Raw genomic sequence first — 25,173 nt, forward strand, 5'->3', positions numbered from 1 at the left:
ATGTCAACGTGATACCTATTCAGTCCCTGTTTTGTGGATTATTTCCTCCTCTTTCTTTTACAGAGTCCCCCTTAATATTTCTTGCACAGCTGGTTTAGTGGTCATATATTCTTTCAGTTACTGCATATCTTGGAAGCTCTTTATCTCTCCTTCTATTCTGAATGAGAACCTTGCTGGATAAAGTATTCTTAGCTGCATATTCTTCTCATTTAGGACCCTGAATATATCATGCAAGCTCTTTCTGGCCTGCCAGGTCTCTTTGGAGAGGTCTGCTGTTAATCTGATATTTCTCCTTACATAAGTTAAGAATCTCTTGTCTCTCGCTGCTTTAAGGATTTTCTCTGTATCTTTGGAATTTGCAAGTTTCACTATTAAATGTTGAGGTGTGGAATGGTTTTTATTGATTTTAGGGGGCAACCTATCTCCTGGATCTGAATGCCTGTTTCCCTCCCCAAATTAGGGAAGTTCTCAGCCATAATTAGTTCAAATATACTTTCTGGCCCTCTGGCCCTCTCAGCGCCCTCTGGAACCCCAATTATATGTAGATCTTTCCTTCTGAGGCTGTCATTTATTTACCTTAACCTTTCCTCATGGTCTTTTAATTGTTTTTCTCTTTTTTCCTCAGCTTCCTTCCTTGCCATCAACTTGTTTTCTATGTCACTAACTCTTTCTTCTACCTCAAAAACTCTTGTCGTTAGGACCTCCAGTTTGGATTGCATCTCATTTAATTGATTTTTAATTTCAGCCTGATTCAATCTTGTACTGAAAAAAGGGGAAAAAAGGAAGGGGTACCCTCTGGTTTATATGCTGTAAATCCTTCAAATTCCCCTGGAGCTTTCCAGCACTGCTTGGTGAAGAACTTGCTCTTCCCCTGTTCTTCCAGTTGGCCTTCTGGGGGAGGGGCCTGCTGTGCCGATTCTCAGGTGTGTGTACCTGGGGGAGCTGCCCCACCCCCTGCCGGGTGCCAGGTTCAGTGGGAGCTTTTTGCCCCATGAGGCTTCTGTTCCCTGGCAGCCCCACCCCTCCCAGGCACAAGGTGGAACAAGGAGGAAAAACAACAATGACGGTGGCCAGATTTCCAGCTCTGGATTCAGCTCCCCACTAGTAACTGCCGCAGTCTCCCAGTTTGCACTGGTCTAGGTGTTCCTGGGGCCGGCATCGGTGCACTGATCTGTACTGCTTGTAGGGCACCAAGTGGCAGGAGATTCCTCACTGTCCTGTGCCCTCCCTTCTTCCACCTGTCTCCAGGGGGAGCACAGGATCATGGGATTCCCCCGACACCCTGGGACCTGGGGTCCATGCTCCTGGAATTGTGCTCCCAGGGCCACAGCTCCCGAAGGCAGCAGGGCACAACCCCCTCCTTCCAGAGCCACCTGTTTGACCGACTGGCTTCTCCCAAGGACCCGCCAGGTGTGCACTCCAGCCCTTTACCGCGCTCCCCCGTGGGATATGGTGCTCTCCCCTCGTGCGCACTTCCTCTTTTAGTGACTCCAGGAAACTGGAGGCTCCAGTGCCCCTCCTGTGATTCTGCCCAATGTTCCTGCCAAGTGCTTTTCTGTCTGGGAAGAATCCGGGGCGGATTTTTTAAAGTTCCCGCTTCTCCAGGGCTGGGCTTTCCTGTCCCGGAAGCTCTGGCCACCGGGTTTTAGCTGGGCTCCTCGGGGTGCCCCTCCCCCATTTGATTCTTTTTCATTTAATTTTTTTCCACCTTTATACCTTGTTAGAAGTGAAAAACCTTCTTTCTGTAGCATTCCAGCTGTTCTCTCTTTAAATATCAGGTTGGATTCATAGGTTTTCAGGATGTTTTGAAAGTTATCTAGGTAAGTTGGTCGGGCCAGGTCAGTTGAGGACCCAAACCTCCTCCGCCATCTTGCCCTGCTTCTGTCCTTCCAATGTTATCATGACCTTAGACTTGAGTGGAAGCAAGAGGGAAAAAAATAAGGAAAAATTTTAAACTATTAGAATATTTAAGAAAGATGAGATCAAAGCTTCCCTACACAGCATAGCCATTATATTAAAATGACTTCTACCTCATTGAATGGATTAATTCATGCTTTTTGATAACAAGTCTAATTGGTTATCGTTTATATATTCCAGGACTACAATGTGATGCCATTCAAAAACTTGGAGATAAGGTAAATATATTTTCCTTGGAGAGGCAAACAGCAAAATCAGCACCTAATGGATCAGAACAGAGATAAGCAAAGTCAACTAAAGGAAAAAGAAATTGATTTTTAGGTCTTTAAGACTGGATTTTATAATGTTCTAAATATGAATTAACTAATTAGCAATTTATTTTTTTCCTCTACTCTTACACTCAATTTACTTAATACAAAATAGTAATTCATTGGGCATTGTCAATTGCTGGTGTCTCCTAATCATAAACACACATGCAATACAACCTTTTCTCAACTAAAACAGATTTATACTTTTGCATCACTAAGATATTGCACTTAAAATAAATCTCTTTCTTTGAACATAGGCCACACCTGGACTAAAGAATGGTGAAGAGTTTTAGGTTTGGTGGGCTCATTCAGGTCAGGATTGATTAAGACAGTAATACAAAATACACAGGTAATAATAGCATTTAGTTATACACATATTGAATTATTTAATCCTCATAAAGATCCTATAAGATAATCACTGTCACCAGGCCCATTTTACTGAATAAAAGCTGAAAATAAGAGATATTAAAGTAAATATATTACTTAATAGTAATATAACTATTAAGTGATAGAAACAGAATTTAAACTGAGGGACTCCTGTTCTAGAAATTGTAATTTTTTTTTCTTTTAGTAAACTCTGTTAAATATAGGGCTGACTCTTCGCAGATGACATGATACTCTACATAGAAAACCCAAAGGCTCCACCCCCAGAGTGCTAGAACTCATACAGCAATTTGGCAGTGTGGCAAGATACAAAATCAATGCCCAGAAGTCAGTGGCATTTCTCTACTCTGACAATGAGACTGAAAACAGAGAAATTAAGGAGTCAATCCCATTTACAATTGCCCCCAAAAGCATAAGATAACTAGGAATAAACCTAACCAAAGAGGTAAAGGATCTATACCCTAAAAACTATAGAACACTTCTGAAAGAAATTGAGGAAGACACAAAGAGGTGGAAAAATATTCCATGCCCATGCATTGGAAGAATTATCCTTGTGAAAATGTCAATGTTAACCAGGGCAATTTACACATTGAATGCAATCCTTATCAAAATACCGTGGACTTTCTTCAGAGAGTTGCGACAAATTATTTTAGGAATTGTGTGGAAGCAGAAAAAAAACCAAATAGCCAGGGGAATATTAAAAAAGAAAACCATAGCTGGAGGCATCATAATGCCAGATTTTAGGTTGTACTACAAAGCTGTGGTCATCAAGACAGTGTGGTACTGGCACAAAAACAGACACATAGATCAATGGAACAGAATAGAGATTCCAGAAGTAGACCCTCAACTTTATGGTCAACTAATATTTGACAAAGTAGGAAAGCCTATCCACTAGAAAAAAGACAGTCTCTTCAATAAATGGTGCTGGGAAAATTGGACATCCACATGCAGAAGAATGAAACTAGACCACTCCCTTGCACCATACACAAAGATAAACTCAAAATGGATGAAAGATCTAAATGTGAGACAAGATTCCATCAAAATCCTAGAGGAGAACACAGGCAACACCCTTTTTGAACTTGGCCACAGTAACTTCTTGCAAAATACATCCACGAAGGCAAAAGAAACAAAAGCAAAAATGAACTATTGGGATTTCATCAAGATAAGAAGCTTTTGCACAGCAAAGGACACAGTCAACAAAACTAAAAGTCAACCTACAGAATGGGAGAAGATATTTGCAAATGACCTATCAGATAAAGGGCTAGTATCCAAGATCTATAAAGAACTTCTTAAACTCAAAACCAAAGAAACAAACAATCTAATCATGAAATGGGCAAAAGACATGAAGAGAAATCTCACAGAGGAAGACATAGACATGGCCAACATGCATATGAGAAAATGCTCTGCATCACTTGCCATCAGGGAAATACAAATCAAAACCACAATGAGATACCACCTCACACCAGTGAGAATGGGGAAAATTAAGAAGGCAGGAAACCACAAATGTTGGAGAAGATGCGGAGAAAGGGGAACCCTCTTACACTGTTGGTGGGAATGTGAACTGGTGCAGCCACTCTGGAAAACTGTGTGGAAGTTCCTCAAAGAGTTAAAAATAGACCTGCTCTATGACCCAGCAATTGCACTGTTGGGGATTTACCCCAAAGATACAGATGCAGTGAAACGCCGGGACACCTGCACCCCGATGTTTATAGCAGCAATGTCCACAAGAGCCAAACTGTGCAAGGAGTCTTGGTGTCCATCGAATGGATAATGATGTGGTCTATGTATACAATAAAATATTACTCAGCCATTATAAATGACACTACCCACCATTCGCTTCAACATGGAGGGACCTGGAGTGTATAATGCTGAGTGAAATAAGTCCATTGGAAAAGGACAAACATTATATGTTCTCATTCATTTGGGGAATATAAAAATTAGTGTAGAGGAATAAAGTGAAAGGAGAGAAAATGAGTAAAATATCAGTGAGGGTGACAAAACGTGAGAGACACCTAACTCTGGGAAATGAACAAGGGGTATTGAAAAGGGAGGTGGGCGGGGGTTTGGGGTGTCTGTGTGATGGGCACTGAGGGGGGCACTTGGCGAGATGAGCACTGGGTGTTATGGTATATGTTGACAAATTGAACTCCAATAAAAAAAAATAACTCTGGTTCAATATTAGGAACCCAATAAGCCCTTTTTTGAATATACTACAAGGATGGGCGATAAGAAAAGCCTGAAGGAAAATAAACCTATGTCCTGTCATTAATAATAATAATATAATGCATATTACTCTTATATTTCATTCTGTCATTAGAGCTCTTACCAATTTTCTATAATTATAAGAGTTAGATACCTTAGGTTACATTGAAATGAGTTGAGTTTGAAGTTCTCTGGAATATCCAGATGGCAGGTTTAGCAGGCAGCTTGAAATATAGTCTAAAGCACACTTATGACAATCAGTGTGATAATACTAAGAGTCAAGTCATTAAGAGAAAAAAAGGTGGGCAGAGTGTTGGACGTCAAGGTACTTTTAGGAGGAAGAACAATGGAGGAATCTATGATTGACAGGAATAAAGAATCCAAGGTGTGGAAAGAAAACATGAATTCCCTGTTGTGGAAATCAAGAGATAAAAATAGTTCAAGGAGAGAGGAGTTAACAATGGCAAGTACTAAGATCAAGAGGATATAAACCAGGATGCATCCACTAAATATCATTATCTCCCTAATTTTGGTAAGAACTTTCAGGAAAATGAGAGGACAGAAATCACATTTTAAGAGCTGGAAGTGTCCGGTTATATGGACTGGAGTTATCAGTTGAATTAAGGAGAACATTAATTCTTCATGTTTGTCCTAAAAGAAGATGTAATCTTCTCTGGAATATGTAGCCAAAAAAGTGTCAGTGTCAGTAGAAAGCCAAATTTTAATGAAGTCAAAGAAGTTTTAAAAGGTTGAAGAAAGATGCTAAATATTTAATAAGTTTGTTGACAACAAGATAGGGGACATCAAGGAGCACAGAATAAAGTGCTAAATTACAGTCGGTGGGGAGGTGCAAGTCAAACTGGAAAGTAATAATGAGCTTAATTTATGAGGACTACTAGTTAACTTGGCTTAAATCATCTAATAACTAGATTTTTGAGTGTTTCAAACATTTAATTGGATGCATAGAATTTGAGATACTTGCATATTACACTGAATTTCTTCTCTATGTAATATGCTAAGGAGTAACTTAAAATATGTTTTGAACCATTAGGTAGTACCTTTCTGAATTAGTCCCTAATAGTCTAGAAAAGTTTATTTTTGAAGTAGTCATATGTATAATTAGGAAAAGTCATGAGAATGTGATTTTCTTTTCATTTTTAAGAAACATTTTACTTTTAAGATAAAAATCAAAATAAAATAAATGATAAAAGAGTAAGCATAAAGTTAAAAATATGGTTTTCACCCTTCAGAAATTTTTAAAAAGATTTCTTTATTTATGAGAGAGAGAGAGAAAGAGAGAGAGAGAGAGAAAGAGAGAGAGGAAGAGAAAGAGGCAGAGGGAGAAGCAGGCTCCTCACTGGGAGCCCCTTGTAGGACTTGATCCTGAATCCTGGGATCATGCCCTAAGCCGAAGGCAGGCGCCCAACCGCTGAGCCACCCAGGCATCCCTGCCCTTCAAAATTTGCTTAAAAATTTCCTTCATATATGCTACGAATTTTAGACTTTAGGGTTATGAATTTGCTTTATACCCTTTTGAAGATAGCACCCATCAACCCACAGCACTGTTTGGATCCTTAGCATCATAACATAGAATAAAATAATTATAATTTATATGTTTATTTTCATTAGTCTGTTACATCATTTAAAGTTGAGAATTCAATTAAGAACACTCTCAGAATGATTTAATTGGAAATAGGTTTTTTAGTTTGCATTTTGTTGAAAAATCAGATCATTTCTGAATATATATCAAATAATATCATTTTATAGGATATTTTTCAAGTACATATTTCAAGTAAACACCCTTCTGTGGTAATATAAACTGTCATAAATCATATTTCTGAAAGTTACATGCACAATATATCATTAAATATGGGCACACAAGTAAAGTGCATGGTTTATTTATGTAATTATTCAGGAAATTCAACATTGGTTTCTAGGGCAATAAAAAAAAAGGATGTTGCCAGGGGATATAAAGCACACTGCTCCATCAGGAGCAATGCTTTAATCTGGAAGCAGCTATAATTTAAGAACTGGAGGTTGGGTCTCTTCATACATCTGCTAGTTAAGATCATTTCCCTACTGCTATTTGTAGACTTTGTTTTGATTTGGAAAATTACAATGCTCATAACAGAGCTTCTTAAACCCTTTTTTAAATTTTTATTTTTGTCTAAACTGTACCAACAATGAGTTGTGGCATTCTATGTTATAATTATACCTGCCATCAGAAAGTGAAAACTGAACCAGAAAATTGCAAGTTGGATTTTTTTTTCTCCTTGATTGATTCAAACATAAACTGTGTCAGATAAAATTAGGGGGAAAATGCAGCATTTAAGGTTTTGTTATGATAAAGTCCTGATTGAGCAATCCTTAATAATGGATAAACATTTTTTTTCATGAAACAGCATAATTATCCCTTTTATGTCCTAGCAAAAATGCAAGGCAGTCACTGGAAATTGACTTAGTTGGATAACTAAGTACGAGAACTTAGAAACCACAACAGAAGCTGCCACTTAGAATTGACTTAGTTGGATAACTATGTAACTAGAACTTAGAAACCACATCAGAAGCTGTACTGCTACTATATTTAATTGCTATAATGTGCACTTGTTGATGATACAGGATTTAGCTGCTTACGGGTATCAATTTTTATGTAATTTTCATTGGGAATCTGTCCAAGGCATATATTTGTTTACAGTTTGGACAAAGACATCATTTTCATATTTTTCCATAGAAACATTTTATTCCATCTTATTTCAACATATATTGGCTCTTTCTACGTTTTATTAGAAAATGATCTGGCATAGATTTACGTTTAATTATGTTTCAAAAGTATTTGAAAGATCAGTGCACATATCCCTGAAGATTATGATTCTGTGTACATTCAAAATGAAATAGTAACACAAATGTCAATCAATAAAGACTAAGTAGGTTGGCTATTATAAGGTTGATATAGTGTTATAATGAATTAGTGAAAATTCAATAAGCAGCAATTCCACTTAGTTACCACTAGTTCAAACTTTCATATCAGTGATGTTTCTATTCATGTTGGAATTCCCTTTGTGACTGAATAATAATGGCTAAAGATATTCACATATCTTTCAGTTTTCTCAAAAATATATCATTGTGTAGCATATTGCATATGTTTAAAGGAATTTAACATGGATTTTAGAATTATGAAATAGTAGACACTTGCTCTAGATGAAACTGAATTTGGCATTCTGTATTTAATGAAAGAGTAGAAGCTCTTAAAAGGCAAGGGCTATGACTGAAAAATTTTATAGCCACCAAAATTCCTAAGACTCAATAAATGCATTTTGATTGAGAAAGTCCTACAAGTGAGATTAAAAGGTCTACTGCACATGAGTTCAGATATTTCACCCAGTTCATACTGTGTTAAGGTGAGGACAGATGCTTTAAAAATTATCAGTGTGGTACCATTCAACAGACGTAGGCAATGTTTCAGGCATGGTTCATGATGAAATGATAACAATGAAGTCATTCCTTTATTCTTGGTGATATCCCCCACCCCGATACACACACACACACACTAATAAGCCAAAATCAACTAAAGCAGGGGTCCCATGTATTTTATGTGTACTGTGTAAAAGGCATGCTTACTGTATTTCATTCATGAAAATTTAATTAATGTGTACAACTGGGAGATGGATAATGAGATTTGGGAAAAACTCTGTGTGTGTGTGTGTGTGTGTGTGTGTGTGTGTAGACACCGAGAGACAGAGAGAAGGAGAATATTTGTCAGGCAATCAATTTATTACAATGTCAGCCTATTATCATGATAAAACATATCTCTCTAACACATTTCAGTGTTTTCTGTTCTATTTTTAAAACTTTTTTAGTAGTAATAAAAATTGAATAAATTGAAAAGAAACACAACTTTTAGAAACTTGACACATATCAAAAAGTGTGTCACAAACCTTCTTACATAAACAAATTCTAAGAAAAAGTATGCAGCTTATTGAAGCTACAGTTGAAAAAAATGGTATTCTTAGGAAATGTCTTTTACTTCATGTTCTTATATTTTTTGTTTTTTGTAATAAACACATTATATACCTAAGTATACAGAATCACCATAAAGTCCAGAAACAGGTGAAATACATATATAGTTTTTGATCCTATATGATTAGTTAAATGATATTAAATAGTATATTTAATGTGATATCCCTCATTAGGAATGCTTAAGACAATGGTTTGTGCAAAATCACAATGGACACTGTATATTAATGCATTTCCATTAATCTCAGAACATATATTCATGATGTACTGCCTCACATAATTTGTCTCTGATTTCCCCTGAAAAATCTGTGCTAGTGGGACACTTGGGTGGATTGGTGGTTGAGCATCTGCCTTTGGCTCAGGGAGTGATCCTGGGTCCAGGGATCCAGTCCTGTATTGGGATCCCTGCTAGGAGCATGCTTCTCCCCTGCCTGTGTCTCTGCTTCTCTCTGTGTGTCTGTGTCTCTGCTTCTGTGTGTCTCTCATGAATAAATAAATAAATAAGTAATCTTTAAAAAAACTGCTATTAGTATACCTCAGAAGAAGTGAAAACAATTTGTTTAAAAAATAAAATAATATTAATCTGTATTTTCTGATTTTAGAGCCACCCCAAATGCTTCAGATAATTTAACAAAGATCCTAGGTCTATTTGATGTATATATCATGTGGCCATGATTCCAGGATCCTGGAATTGAGCCCTGTATGGGGAGGAAGAGACTGCTTCTCCCTCTCCTTCTACCTGCCTCTCCTCCTGTTTGTGCTGTCACTCTCTGTGTCAAATAAATAAAAAGTTAAAAAAATATATTTACATATGGGTGCCAGGGTGGCACAGTCAGTTAAGTGTCCAACTCCTAGTTTTAGCTCAGGTCATAATCCCAGGGTCCTGGGATCAAGCCCTGTGTTGAGCTCCATGCTCAGCATAGTGTGTGCTTGAGATTCTCTCCCTCTGCTTCTCCTTCTGCTGTCTCTCTCTCTAAAATAAATAAAATGTTTTTTAAAACTTATTTACACAAAATATCTCTACTTTATTACTCCTTGATATTGACATCTGTCTTGTGGGATTTCTTGAGACTTTATATAATTGACCTAATTGTGTACTGAAAGATGTTAGACCAGGTGCCAATCTTTGTGTAAATTCTTCATAGTGTCCATAGATTACTAAATCAACCAATAGAAAAGAACTGGTAACTTAATGTCCTTGATCTCACTGCAAAAGGGCTGGTAAACTGAGACACTGAATATAGATGGCTTGATAGTCATCAAAAAGGTATAAGAGAAAGATAACAACCACTTCATTGCAAACTTCTTTTGATTTCCAGGTGATTAGATTCATGGTATATTATTTTCTGTTGGCTTTTCCTTGTGCTTTCACTTGAGAGCAGGTTATGAGGTACCTGAAATAAGCAAGGGAATGAAACCTTTCACCTTCCCATGATTAGTGATAAAAATGTCAAATTATAAGGATATGCTTAATTAATAGAAAATATACATAGATATGTATATAAACTCTTAAATGTATAGTTTTTTTAATGAAAACTGACCATTTTGGGGGCTGCTCAGTCTCTAAATGACCAATTGTTTCTCCCATGGCCATTAACAACTTAGTAGATTGTTTCATTTTCCTGAAGCCTTACCAGAGGTCTGCTCTGTATTTTACTTCTAGGTCTAGGCTTATGCCCTCTTGTAGAAAACTGACCTCCGTGCTTCAGAGCCAAAATATAACACAAAGACAGAGTTTGGGATAAAAAGGAACAATAATGTCATTGCTTTGCCTGGCAAAGTAGGATGCAGCAGGTTATGGCCTTCAAAAATTCCAAGCCCAGAGGAAGGGGCTGGGGAGCTCTATAGGGGAATATAGGGTCTAGCTGGTTTTGGCAGGAATTGTGTAAGTGCTACCAGCCTCCTTCCTCAAGTCTTTAGGGTGGTACTGAGTTTCTGAAACAAAATGCTAAGAAGGGAGGAACAGAGGCTTACAGAAGAGAGGAAAAAAGTTACTTTAAAGTCAAGCTTCTCTAAAGCATTAGTGTTTTTATTTTTGCTCAACCTTGTACTTTTACCAGTTTCATTATAACTTTCAAATGTGACTAGACTTTTACTAAATTTTTTTCCAGGGGATGCCTGGGTGGCTCAGTGGTTGAGTGTCTGCCTTCAGCTCAAGATGTGACTCCAGGACCTAGGATCAAGACCCACACTGGGCTCCTTGCAGGAAGCCTGCTTTTCCCTCTGCCTGTGTCTCTGCCTCCCTCTGTGTGTGTGTCTCTCATGAATAAATAAATAAATACAAACTTTTTAAAAATTGTTTTCAGATTGCTCCATGGTACAACCTTCATCTGTATTAAGGCTGGTAGTCTTAGTAGAAGTTAGGAGAGTGGAAAACACTCAGATCTGGTCCTGTGGAACATCTATGCTTTGTCACTACTGCTCCTAACACCTAGGGTTTTGTGGGGTGCATGTGCCCCCTTTGAATCAGTATTGTTGTGTCCTTTGGGTAAATGCCTAGTGGTGAAATTTCTGGGTTGTAAAGTACCTCTATTTTTAATTTTTGAAGGAACCTCCCTACTGTTTTCCATGGTGGTTGCCATAATTTACATTTCACCAATAGTGTACCAGTGTTCTTTTTTCTCCACATCCTCACCAACACTTTTATTTTTTGATTAATTTATCTTTTTGTTTCTGTCAAAGATCTTTTTCCAATGTCTTTCTTAAGGCTCTTATTCTGTCTTGGACTGTGTTAGAATTCGCAGGTAAATTATGGGATATTGAGTTAAATCTAAATTTCAGATGAGAAATGAAATCATTTTAATCATTTTAATATAAAAGTATGTCCCAAAATATTGCATGGGACATACTTACAATTTGGAAAAAATCCACTGTTCAAGTGAAATTCAGTTCAATTTAGTATCTTATATTTTCATTTGCTTAATTTGGCAACCCTTGACTAATGGCAAAAAAGTCCTTTTCTAGTCAATGTCCTTTCCAGTCCCCCTTCAACTCTAAGTCCATGATTATCTTTCTAAACCATAAATTGGATTATAGCAATTTCTTACTGAAAGAGAAACCTCCTTTGACTCCTCATTTCCTGTAAATTACTTCTGAATTACATAGTTTGACTTCTAAAGCCATTGGCAATCTGTTTTTAACATATCCTTAGAGCTATACCATCTATCACAGATTCCCAGTGTACATGTACCTTATACCACACTGGACTTCTCACTTTCGCTTGATCTTCCTTGAACTCATGCAGAATTTGTACATGTGATTTCCTTTATGTGAAGTTCCCATTCCTGCTTCATTACCTAGAAAATTCTTTTATAATGTAAGAGAAAATTCAAGTATTCTTTGCCTATTAATTCATATTAATTTGACCTGCTTCATCTCTTTCTGAATGTGCACACACTCCTCTTGGCAACCCATGTGAATGTAGGCTGTAGGCATCATGGTGTCTCACTCCTAGATGTGCCAGCAGGGATCTTCTATGAACAGAGACTGCTTCCTGCCCAGCTCAGCACCCAGCCACACGTAGGGAAACATTTTATCAATGACACTGCCCCATCATCATGTGGTTTTTTGTTTTGTTTTTATATTTTTAAGCAGGCTTCATGCCCAATGTGCCTGTTTTTTCTTCACCCTGGATTGAAAAGGATGCTTGCATTGCATTTAGCTGTCCTGTCTCTTTAGGTTTCTGCAGTCTAGAAGAGTACTTCCTGTCCCCAGCCCCATTCTCAACAGCTCTAATCTCTTGTGATCAGACTCAGTTCTACAAGACCAGTCAGGAGTACCATGTTGGTGTTCTTGAGGGAAGGAGGCTTGAGCTTGGCCCTTCACTGAATACCTGCCTTCTTGCAGTACTTTTCTCTAGGAATTTTGGGGAGATACAGAGGAGGCAGCACTTGTAAGCACAAGCAAATCAACATCAGATTTAATTATTAACTCCTTTGAATTCCAGTATTTTTAATTTCAATGTTCCCAGTAGTGGCTTCAATAACTGTTTCTAATGCCACCTTTTTGTGGCAATTGCCACACTGTACTGTAATAATCTATTTACAGATTTGTCCCTGTCCCTACTAAGTTTTAAAACTTATTTGAGAGAGGAAGCACAGAGGGAGAGGGAGAGGGAGAAGCTGACTCCCCACTGAGCTAAGAGCTTGATTCAGGGTTTGATTGCATGGCTCTATCCCAGGACCCTGAAACTATGACCCAAGCTGAAGGCAGACGCTTAACCAACTGAGCCACCCAAGTGTCCTTATCCGTGTCCTCATTTGAGCTATCACAAACAAGTGGGGGCCATGTTTTATTCATCTATGGATCCCCAATACCTAGCTGAATGTCTGACATACTAGATATTCAATAAGTGTTTGACACACCTATAGATACCTCCTATCTTTAAATTCTTTGATATCTGAAGTAGAATCCTACTTTCTACTTTCCCTCCCCTAATACTCCTAAGTGGGTGTGTATGGGTGTGCCTTTGAAATTCTGTTTTTTCTTAAAGATTTTATTTATTTATTCATGAGAGACACAGAGAAAGAGAGGCAGAGACATAGGCAGAGGGAGAAGCAGGCTCCACACAGGAAGCCTGATGTGGGACTCCAGGATCATGTCCTCAGATGAAGGTAGACGCTTAACCGCTGAGCCACCCAGGCATCCCTGAAATTCTGGTTTTATGCACCAAAAATCACCCCACATAACATCTATTAAGCGCATCAATTCCCAAGTGTTTTCATCACTAAATTTTTCTAAAAATGCCATCACTAAAATGGCATTTTTATATGCCATTATAAGCAGAAACCCATTGAAATATCTAATTAAAAACAAAGCCCTTTTCTAAAAGTTCTTTGCCAATGATTTGCCTCCATAAGCATCTATCCAAAATTGCGTTAAATGCTATTCATGTAATTCAGGGAAAAAAAGTGGAGAAAATTAGAGGTGTAGAGAAGTTGTTAGCCAGGCTTTGGCTGTCATTTCTCCAGGAGTTAGAATATTTGGTTGGTCGTGAAAATTGTATTTCTCCTCCTTAGATAATATTGAAGACAGAAATTAGGAGTTGGGGATGCCTGCTGGCTCAGTGATGGAACGAACATGCAACTCTGGATTTGAGGGTCGTGAGTTTGAGCCCCACATTGGGCATGAAGCCTGATTAAAAATATAAAAACAAAACAAAAAAAACCCCACAAAACCCTAGGTGTTAGGAGCAGTAGTGACAAAGCATAGATGTTCCACAGGACCAGATCTGAGTGTTTTCCACTCTCCTAACTTCTACTAAGACTACCAGCCTTAATACAGATGAAGGTTGTACCATGGAGCAATCTGAAAACAATTTTTAAAAAGTTTGTATTTATTTATTTATTCATGAGAGACACACACACAGAGGGAGGCAGAGACACAGGCAGAGGGAAAAGCAGGCTTCCTGCAAGGAGCCCAGTGTGGGTCTTGATCCTAGGTCCTGGAGTCACATCTTGAGCTGAAGGCAGACACTCAACCACTGAGCCACCCAGGCATCCCCTGGAAAAAAATTTAGTAAAAGTCTAGTCACATTTGAAAGTTATAATGAAACTGGTAAAAGTACAAGGTTGAGCAAAAATAAAAACACTAATGCTTTAGAGAAGCTTGACTTTAAAGTAACTTTTTTCCTCTCTTCTGTAAGCCTCTGTTCCTCCCTTCTTAGCATTTTGTTTCAGAAACTCAGTACCACCCTAAAGACTTGAGGAAGGAGGCTGGTAGCACTTACACAATTCCTGCCAAAACCAGCTAGACCCTATATTCCCCTATAGAGCTCCCCAGCCCCTTCCTCTGGGCTTGGAATTTTTGAAGGCCATAACCTGCTGCATCCTACTTTGCCAGGCAAAGCAATGACATTATTGTTCCTTTTTATCCCAAACTCTGTCTTTGTGTTATATTTTGGCTCTGAAGCACGGAGGTCAGTTTTCTACAAGAGGGCATAAGCCTAGACCTAGAAGTAAAATACAGAGCAGACCTCTGGTAAGGCTTCAGGAAAATGAAACAATCTACTAAGTTGTTAATGGCCATGGGAGAAACAATTGGTCATTTAGAGACTGAGCAGCCCCCAAAATGGTCAGTTTTCATTAAAAAAACTATACATTTAAGAGTTTATATACATATCTATGTATATTTTCTATTAATTAAGCATATCCTTATAATTTGACATTTTTATCACTAATCATGGGAAGGTGAAAGGTTTCATTCCCTTGCTTATTTCAGGTACCTCATAACCTGCTCTCAAGTGAAAGCACAAGGAAAAGCCAACAGAAAATAATATAAATAAATAAATAAATAAAGTTAGCCTTTTAAAAAAAAGAGAAAGTTACAGTATAGAGAATACAGTTGATACGATTGTAACAAAGTTATATGATGACAGATGGTAGCTACATTTATTGTGGTGAGCAGTGTATAGTGTATAGAATTATTGAATCACTATGTTGTGCACCTGAAACTAATATAACATTGCATCCAACTATACTTAAATGATAAAAATTTAAAAACAAAGTTACTGGAGTGCACAGATTCAAGAGATAACAAGGAGATAGAACTGGTTGGATTTTGTGACCAATTCAATATTGGAGGTTGAGAAGGAAGAAGGAGCCCTGGTGAGTCCTAGATTTCTAGCCCAAGAGACCTATTTAGGGATGGAGTAAGTACATTGGTAAAGAAACAGCACTCAGATTTGCACATATTGGGTTTAAACTACAGGAAATGTCCTAAGACTCTATCCTACTTACATTATTAGTCATAAAATACTATTTCTTTTATTAAGTGATGTAATAGTACATGGTTAGTGATGTTTCTAAAAATTCTATCTAAGAGGAGCTTGGAGCAATGAATGGTTAGAAAGGAGTCATTTGCACAGAAAAAGCATCTTTTCCATAGACATACTTAATGTGGATGGTTTTGAAGGAGGCAATGGGGATCATTGACCCAACCACAGAAAAGTATTATAGGCTTACTTTAAATGTTGTTTTATTGATCTCACCTAGAAAATGCCATCACCAACAAAATACCTTAGGACACTGTCATTCTCAATTATTTTTTAAGTTTGTGTTCACTCATTAAATACAAAAGCTAAGGAGGCATAGTCTTAAAACTTCTACATCTAATGGCTTGACCTAATGTAGCCTATTTACCTTTTCTAAAGAGACTCCCATCATCTTGCTCTTGCCCACATTTCTCGGGGTTTACCCATAAGGTTTTTATGGACCTTTCCTAGAAAAGGTAGAGATAAAGAGGATGCAATGAAACAGGTGTATCTGAAAGGCAAAACTTGACAGATGCCAAAACAAAAATAAAAAAGCACTTCAACCAATTTTTTTATATAATAGAAACAACTTTTAACCAGAGGTTTGATCCTAAAATTATGAATTCCCTGAATATTTATTATTCTGCAAGAAATACCATCTTGTATTTTTATTTTAATTTTTTATATTAAGTGTCTATTATGAAAAAGCATTAGCTTAGAGCAAGTGACTGATAGCACCTGGGGCTACAGTTTCTTGTCATCTACATAGGTAAACATAAGGCTGGTCATTGGATATCACTTGCCACACACTGGATATAAGCATGTCTACTCACTTGTTATGTAGATAATACTAATTACGTTAGATCATTAGCATTTTCAACAGGGATATGTTGGTTCATAAACCCCAAGATTAACCAAAATGCTCATATCATATAAATGGAGAGAGTGTTCCATTAAGAACATACTTTTATTACAGTAGTGGTTCTTATAATGGGCTTGAGTCTTCATAAATGTGTGTGCCCTCATTTAAACAATTAGCACAGGCTTAAAGTTCATCACTTGAACTTGAACATTTTAACAAAAACACATTTATACACCACATTACACAGATTTATTTCTGAATGTATAATACTGGGAAAGCAATTGCTGCTTATTTTTATTTAATTAACAATGAAGGATAAATGACATCAGCAAAGAAATATCAGCCAAAGGGGACCGAGTGCGTTTGTTACAGATCGCCTCATTAGCTTGTTTCCAAAATATGTTCACTGGAGTGAAAAGCAATCATGTGACTAGCTGAGTGACAAAACATCTGTTGTATTAACTCCAATAAGGCTACTGGGAGTGAGTAAGGACAAATTGTGCTCTTTTTTAAATCAGGTTAAGTGAAAACTGAGATTATGTCATTTGTGGTCTTGTCTCAGGCTGTTGTTTCTTCTAAAATAATAATAATAATAATAATAACAACAACAACAACAACAACTTAGGAGGTAAGGGTTGCCATTTACAGTTTTATGCTCTTTTTGTAAGTAAATGGTTTTCATCTGCTTTGTAATGAGTATAAATGCTGTAGCTGCAAATTGTCAAAAAAGCAACTATCCCTGTTCTTGAAAAAACACATCAGGGACTGAATGTACTTGTTATGTCTAAGTGAAAGATTCCAATAATTTTATAAGATAGATTCTTTGTACAAAATATCAGCTTCATTGTCAATCCTATTAGTAATTCATGAAGATAAAAAGAGTTGAGCACAGTTTTCACATTGTTGTCTAAATTCACATCTTAAGGAGAATATAGTTACTGAGAAGCATTTCAAATAGTTATCTATGTCAAGGATAAAGAATTTATACTATTATATGATGCCAAGAGAGTACATTTTTACCATAGAAAATTGACTGTTCATTAAGGTACCGTTATAATTTAACAAACAAGGTAAGAAATCACATATACAAACACACACACATATTTTGTGTATGTGAGAATGAATGAATGAATATAGTTTTAGATATACAAAAATTAGCATTATTTTAAAAAGAAGAAACATTTCCATTTGCTGTGATCTGTTGGTAAACCATCCACTTAATCATTGCTCTAAGGAATCCGTCATACATGGCAAGGTACCATTCTTTTGAAAGAATAGATCTCTAATTCCAAATGATCAGAAAGCAACACTTATAGAGATTTTCTCTGTCTTCTCTTTCTTTGTGTCAGTGTCACTCTGCTAATATGTGGAAAAATTGTTATTGGTAAATCATTTAGCAAGGGAAAGGACCCTCTTAACTTCAATACATTATGAAACTGGGCTCCTAATGTCTTGAATTATTTTGTCCCTAAGTGTAAATGAAATATACTATGATTTTTTAATTGTGAAAGTGATCCAGTAAAAATATTGTTCACTTTAGAATATAGCAATGATTATATATTTAATGCCAATAGTATAGCCAAGTTCCTACCAAATTTCCAAGTAATGTATTAGTAGTGTACCCTCCCCTCTACCTTCTGCTTTTCTTACTGAACAAATATTGAGAGTCTAGTACACCACATGCCTAACCATTTCTTTGTCCTCTTTTCCACTGTCTCAAGTAGATACTGAGATATTTTCATAAAACACATTGTGTGTTTTTGTGTGTAAATCACATTTATAGCCATATGAAAATGACTTTCTGATATGTTCTTGTTTATGTTCATTTTTCTAGCTTGAATTGATAAATATTTTATGAATTTTACCCGAGTTTATTATATTCACAAAATAATCCAGCCAGTATTTTTTAAATATCTTTGATTTGTCCTTCATTAGGTTTAGTACCACGAGGGATAAATAAAGCATTCTTACTATAAATATATATATCATAAAACAGACAATGTTTGGGAGTGCTTGGATAGGTTGACTCTAAATGATGTCCTCAGGGCAGCCCTAGTGGCTCAGCGGTTTAGCGTCGCCTTCAGCCCAGGTTCGTGATCCTGGAGACCTGGGACCGAGTCCCACCTCAGGCTCCTTCTCCCTCTGCCTATGTCTCTGCCTCTCTCTCTCTCTCTCTCTGTGTGTGTGTGTCTCATGAATAAATAAATAAAATCTTTTAAAAAAATTTTTAAAAAATGATGTCCTCAGAGTAGACTTCATTGAGAAGGTAAATTTTAGCAAAAACTTGAAGTAATGAGAAGGTCAGCCTTTTAGATATCTGTGGAAGAGTATTATACGTACAGGAAACAACTGGTGCAAAGATGCTTATAGCAAAAATGTGACTGACTTATTAGAGATAGCAAAGTGATCAGTGTGGCTGGACTGGAAGGGAGATAGGTGATGAAGTCTGAGAGTTAACAAAGGTGGAGCTTGTGTAGGGCTTTGTAAGCTAGTTGTCTCAGAGATGCAAGTAAAAGAGCTTAAGGTATGAAAACAGACCAAATCAGTTTATATAAATATATTCAGAGAGAAGTAATGTGCTGATCAGCTTACACAACCTCATGATCTCCCTTGAATATAGGGGTAGAGGGGCACGTGTCTGGCTCAGTCAGTGAAATATGTGACTCTTAATCTCAGAGTCTTAAGTTTGAACCCAACATTGGGCACAGAGTTTACTTAACAAATTAAATGTGGTGTGTGTGTGTCTGTGTGTGACATGTACATGGCATCAGCTTCCTAAGAACCACATAAATCCCCAGATAATTGAAAAAGAATGATGGACACTGCCAAAATAATCATAAATGTCCACTAAATAATTGGGAGATTTAAAAATATTTATAAGATACAGTTAAAAAACAACTGAAAAAAATTAAGATTTTTACTTATCAAAACAAAGTCCACATATTAGCTTCTGTTTTGTGTTAACTGTGAAACAGATCAATCTCTAAAGGAGAGATATTCTTCTTTAACCATAAACTTACTCTTTCAAAGACAGTAGTGTGGCTATTTTCTTGATAGTCATTTCTATGCCATCTCTAGTTTCACTGATCAAATAATTTTGTTCAGCTGGATAAATAAATTGTTGAAGGAATGATGTTTTGTATTCTACAAGTCCAGAATCAAATAAATAATGTGATTTTTTTTTACTTTTTTGGTGAAATGGCAAGATACTCAGAGAATTAGGATTTTATAACTATTAAAATATATCAATCCTTATTGAAAATGTATAGCCTGGAGCACCTGGGTGGCTCAGTGATTGATTATCTGCCTTTGGTTCAGGTCGTGTTCCTGGGGTCCAAGGATCAAGTTCTACATCAGGCTCCCTGGAGGGAGCCCGATTCTCCCTCTGTCTATGTCTCTGCTTCTCTTTCTGTGACTTTCATGAATAAATAAATAAAATCTAAAAGAAAAGAAAAGAAAATGTATGGCCCTGGCATTTTAATTTTCTTATAGATCAGCCCCAGTAAACAACAGCAAAGGAGAAATGGGGCATGTATATCATAGTCCAGTCATAGAAAATAGTAAAAAAAAAAAAAAAGGCAAAAAGGAAAAACTATTATAAAATGATTAAAAAAAATAAATGTTAGTAAAATAGAATAGAATATCAACAATGGAAAGATTATAATGCTGATCAGGATTCATGTTTGTCACATAGATGTGTTTTCCTTCATCCAATTATAGTTTCCACTTAAATCGGAGCTCATACAGTTTAAGTAGTATACAAGAAAAAGATTGATTGTGCTTATTTTCACTTTGAAGACAAAAATTCTTTTTATTTAAGCATTAAAATGATCTAAATCTGGAGTGCTTCTATCAGTAGTTTAGAAATGACTGCAGTCAATGTAAAGGAAGGGAATGGCTCTCCTGTATATTTTTCTTCAAAGAAGACATAAATATATATCACTGACAAAGTTAACTCTTCATTGTACAACCTGCTTTATTTTGATTTATACACTTCTAGAAGAAAAACAAATGAGAGTTTAAGGCCTCAGAAATCCAGGAAAGGTCATCCAGCCCCACATGTTGGTTCATTTGTCTTCTGTTGCATGTTTATAAATCAAGAAAGGTCATTAGGCACTTAAGATGGTAAGTGGGTGAGTAATGGACAAAAACAAAAGTAACAAATGATCACTGAACATCTCAAGTAAACTCAAATAATTATATTACAACTCTCAATCCAATATCTAGCTTTACTGGGGGATTACCTTTGGAAAAAATATCCCAATACTAAATGCCCAGTTTTTGACTATTCACACAATATGTGGATCATGACACAAATGAAAATTTATATTATATTATGTACTGGAACTTTTATCTTCTGATTTTTGCATACCATGTTAAAATTTGAGGTTCATTCAAATTGTAAGGTCATGGTATCTTCTACCTGATTTTTGTTCTCTTTTCTAGCTTTTATCCTTGAAAACACACACACGCCCCAACACACACCATTCACTTGAGAGTCTGTATGCATGGGATTTTATTCTACAAATGACATGTACAAATATTTTTGATGAATTTACTTGCATATTCAGTTATGAAAAGATCAGTTCAGAAAAAAAAAACATAGAAAATTTGGTAAATTAATTTTACTGGCAGTTATATTGAGTTGAAAAATGGTGCTTGGCCCACTGGTTAGGTCAAAATTATTGAACTACTTGTTTATAGAGACATAGTTTCACTAAGCTTTATGTTAAAAAAAATAAGAAAAAAATACAACAAATTGGTGCTTCTGTTCTTAACAATATAAAAATATTGTTTTTACCACTTTACGACTTTAAGATTTAACTATGCAAATTTCATTCATATTTAAAACAAGGAAGGGATATTACTGATAGAAGTATGGGTAAAATGATGAATATGATATATTATTAAGTTATTTTTAATTCTTCCATACTGGTTATTTTATAATCCTTAATAACAGAAGCAAATATTCATTATAAGTTAGATAGGACAATTCATTTTTAATAGTAGCCTCTGTAGAAGATTGGGCCCCTTTGTTTTAAATGATTAATTTTGTTTTAAATGATTAATGTAATTCATTTAAAAAGGCGATGTTGAAGCATATGGATTTAAGTATATCTTATCTGATTGTAGCATTTTGGAAACTGCATTGAAATAAGAATCCTATTAATTTTATGCATGTAAAAAACAGACAGTATTTTATGGATTTGTTAAATGTATCATGCTTATCCAATGGTCATCCATTGCTTGTTTTAAGACATCTGGGTTCTGACTGGAATGATAATCTATTTACAATTTGGTCCATTTTGAAATCTCAGAGTTATTTGGTTCCATTGATATTATTTCTATTGAGCAGTTTTTTACTAGAATGGTGGAAGAAGTGGAAAGATGCAAAATCATGCTTTGTAACAACCTGAAACCAAATAGATGGGATTTAAAAATCACCTTTGATATCATTTATTTCTAACATAAATTTTAATAACTTATCTATAAATTTACAGTGAAATCTTTGAGATTAAACAGTAATTAAAAACATTCCAACAAGTAAATGTCCAGGACCAAATAGTTTTACTTACGAATTTTAACAAGCATTTAAAGGAGAATTAATGTCAACCCATATTAAACTATCCCAAAAATTGAAGAGGAGGGAACAACCTCAAAATCATTTTACAAGGCCAACATTGTCCTGATACTAAAGCCAGAAAAAGACACTCTAAGAAAACAAAACAAAACAGACCAATATCCCTGATGAACAGACATGTAAAAATTCTCAGCAAAATATCAGCATACCAAATTCAACAGCATATTAAGAAGATTATACACCATGATCAAGCAGGATATAACCCTCGGATAGCTCAACATACACAAATCAATAAATGTAATACACCACATTAATAAAGACAAAAACCATATGATCATCTCAATAGATGCAGAAAAAAACATTTGACAAAATACAACATCCTTTCATGAAAAAAATAAATAAAACACCCAACAAATTTGGTATTGAATGCACATACCTCAGCATAATAAAGACCATGTATGACAAACCCACAGCTAATATATCCAATAGTGATAGTTTGGAGCATTTTCTTCTAAGATCAGGAATAAGAATAGCATGCCCACTATCACTACTCCTATTAAACATAGTACTGGAAGTCCTAGTCAAAGAAATTAAGCAAGAAAAATAAACAAAATGAATATAAATCAGAAAATAGAAGTAAATTTGTCTTTGTTTGCAGGTGGCATGACATTATACATAGAAAACCCAAAAGACTCCACCAAAGAACTGTGAGAATTAATCAACAGTTTCAGGAAGTTTGTAGGATATAAAATTAACATACAAAATCATTTGTGTTTCTATACACTGACAATAAAATATCTGAAAAAAATAAAGAAAACAATTCCATCCACAATAGCATTAAAAACAATAAAATACTTAAGAATAAATTCAAACAAAGAGGTAAATATCTGTACACTGAAAACTACAAGATTCATAAATGAAATTGAAAAAGACACAAAAAATAGAAAAATGTACCAGGTTTATGTATTAGGAAAATTAACATTTTTTTATTGTAAGCTCTATGCCCAATTTGGTCCTTGAACTCATGACCTGGAAACCAAAAGTCACATGCTCTACTGAATAAGCCAGGCAGGAGCCCCAGGAAAATTAATATTGTTAAAGTGTCCATGGACACCTGAGTGGTTCAGCCAGTTAAGCACCCAACTCTTAATTTCCGCTCAGGTCATGATCTCAGGATGATGAGATTGAGCCCTGTGTCAGGCTCTGCACTGGGTATAAAGCCTGCTTAAGATTCTCTCTCTCCTTTTCCCTCTGCCCCTCTCTGCTCTCTCTCTCCCTCTCAAATAAATACAATAAATCTTAAAAAAAAATAAAAATAGGGATTCCTGGGTTGCTCAGCAATTGAGCATCTGCCTTTGGCTCAGGTCATGATCTCAGGTCCTGGGATCAAGTCCCACATTGGTCTCCCCACAGGGAACCTGCTTCTCCCTTTACCTATGTCTTTGCCTCTCTTTCTTTGTCTCTCACGAATAACCATACTACCCAAAGCCATCTATCGATTTAGTGTAATCCTTATCAAAATTCAAATGACATTTTCACAGAAAAAGAAAAAAATAATTCTAAAATTTTTATGGAACCAGAAATGGCACTGAATAGCCAAAACAATCATAAGAAAGGAGAACAAATTTAAAAGCATCACATTTCTTGATTTCAAACTACATTATAAAGTTATAGTAATCAAAACAGTATGACATTGGCATTAAAAACAGACACATAAACCAAAAGAACAGAATGCAGAGCCTCCAAATAAACCCTCACATGCTAAAATTCAACTAATTATCGACAAGGGAGTCAACTAATAATTAACAAGGGAGTAAATATTTGTTTCAGTGGAGAAAATATAGTCTTTTTAATAAATAATGTTGGAGAAAGTGAATAATTACATGCAGAATAATTAAATTGGACCCCTATCTTACACCATCCATGAAAACTAACTCACAATGTTTTAAAGATGTAAACATAAGAACTGAACTATAAAACTCCTAGAAGAAAACAGACAAAAAGCCCCTTGACATTGGTCTTGACAACAATTTTTTTGGATACGACAACAAAAGCACAGATAATAATAGCTAAAATATGGGATGTCATTCTTTGTCTTGTATATGTGAGCAATAGAAAGTAACTGCAAATTTAGAGTAAGATGATATACATATACTTCAATAAGAAAAAAATAATTGGATGTCTAATTTATTGACTTTTTATGCACTTCTTTTAGAAAAATAAAACATACCTATTATATCAAATCAAATAACATAAATAATATTTTCCTCTCCACCAACCTCATTCCCTTGGTAGTAAAATGGCAGTCTGATTTCTTCTTCCATTCCTTCTTTCCTCTGTTTTTATGAGATACATTCAAACATACAAACACAAAGGAATATTTGTGATATGCTTATTGTCTTTTGCCCAGATTCCTATCATTGTCTCTTAAATGGTCTTATTGCCTCTAATCTGGTTCTGCTCCCAACACTTTAAATATAAAGAATGAGTTTTTAGTTTGACCCCAATACCCTTAATGATTCAATCCCCACCTACCCTTCTACTCTCATGTCCTGCCACATATAATTTGTGCACCATCCACACATATTTAATTGTATTTCTTCAAAAGTTATATTATGGTGGTTTATTTCTTCAGATTTTTATATATTATGTTCCTCTTACTTAAAATGTGTTTTCCTTCTTTGTCTAGGTCAAAGCTACCTTTTATTTAAAACTTTTCTCAAAACCTAGGAATTATTTCCTGACTCATTGTTTTTCCCATATCACACTCTAGAAAACTGTAGACTTGTTACTCCTCCCAATTACAATTCTAGTCAAACCAATAAATGTTTTTAAGTTTTAATTTTAATTCTATTTAGTTAATATACAATGTTATATTAGTTTCATTCAACAGCCAGTGCTCATCACAAGTGCACTCCTTAATCCCCATCATCTATTTAACCCATCCTTCCACCCACCTCCTCTCTGGTAACCATCAGTTTGTCCTCTGTAGTTGAGTCTGTTTCTTGCTTGTTCTCTCTCTCTCTCTCTCTCTCACTCTCTCTCTTATTTTTTCTGCTTATTTGTCGCCTTTCTTAAATTCCACATATGAGTGAACTCATATGGTATTTATCTTTGACTGACTTATTCACTTAGCATTATACCCTTTAGTTCC

At 35.8% G+C, this 25,173-nt stretch overlaps 1 long non-coding RNA gene across 1 annotated transcript; it reads left to right on the forward strand.

The window, feature by feature from the left end:
- The first annotated feature begins 1,281 nt into the window (after positions 1 to 1,281).
- On the forward strand, positions 1,282 to 11,073 carry LOC144307744 (uncharacterized). Its single transcript, XR_013374469.1, has 3 exons — positions 1,282 to 1,410; positions 2,098 to 2,135; positions 10,937 to 11,073. It is a non-coding gene; the product is annotated as an uncharacterized LOC144307744 (long non-coding RNA).
- Positions 11,074 to 25,173: the final 14,100 nt, after the last annotated feature.

Source organism: Canis aureus, chromosome X, assembly GCF_053574225.1.
Source record: "Canis aureus isolate CA01 chromosome X, VMU_Caureus_v.1.0, whole genome shotgun sequence".
Classification (NCBI taxonomy): domain Eukaryota; kingdom Metazoa; phylum Chordata; class Mammalia; order Carnivora; family Canidae; genus Canis; species Canis aureus.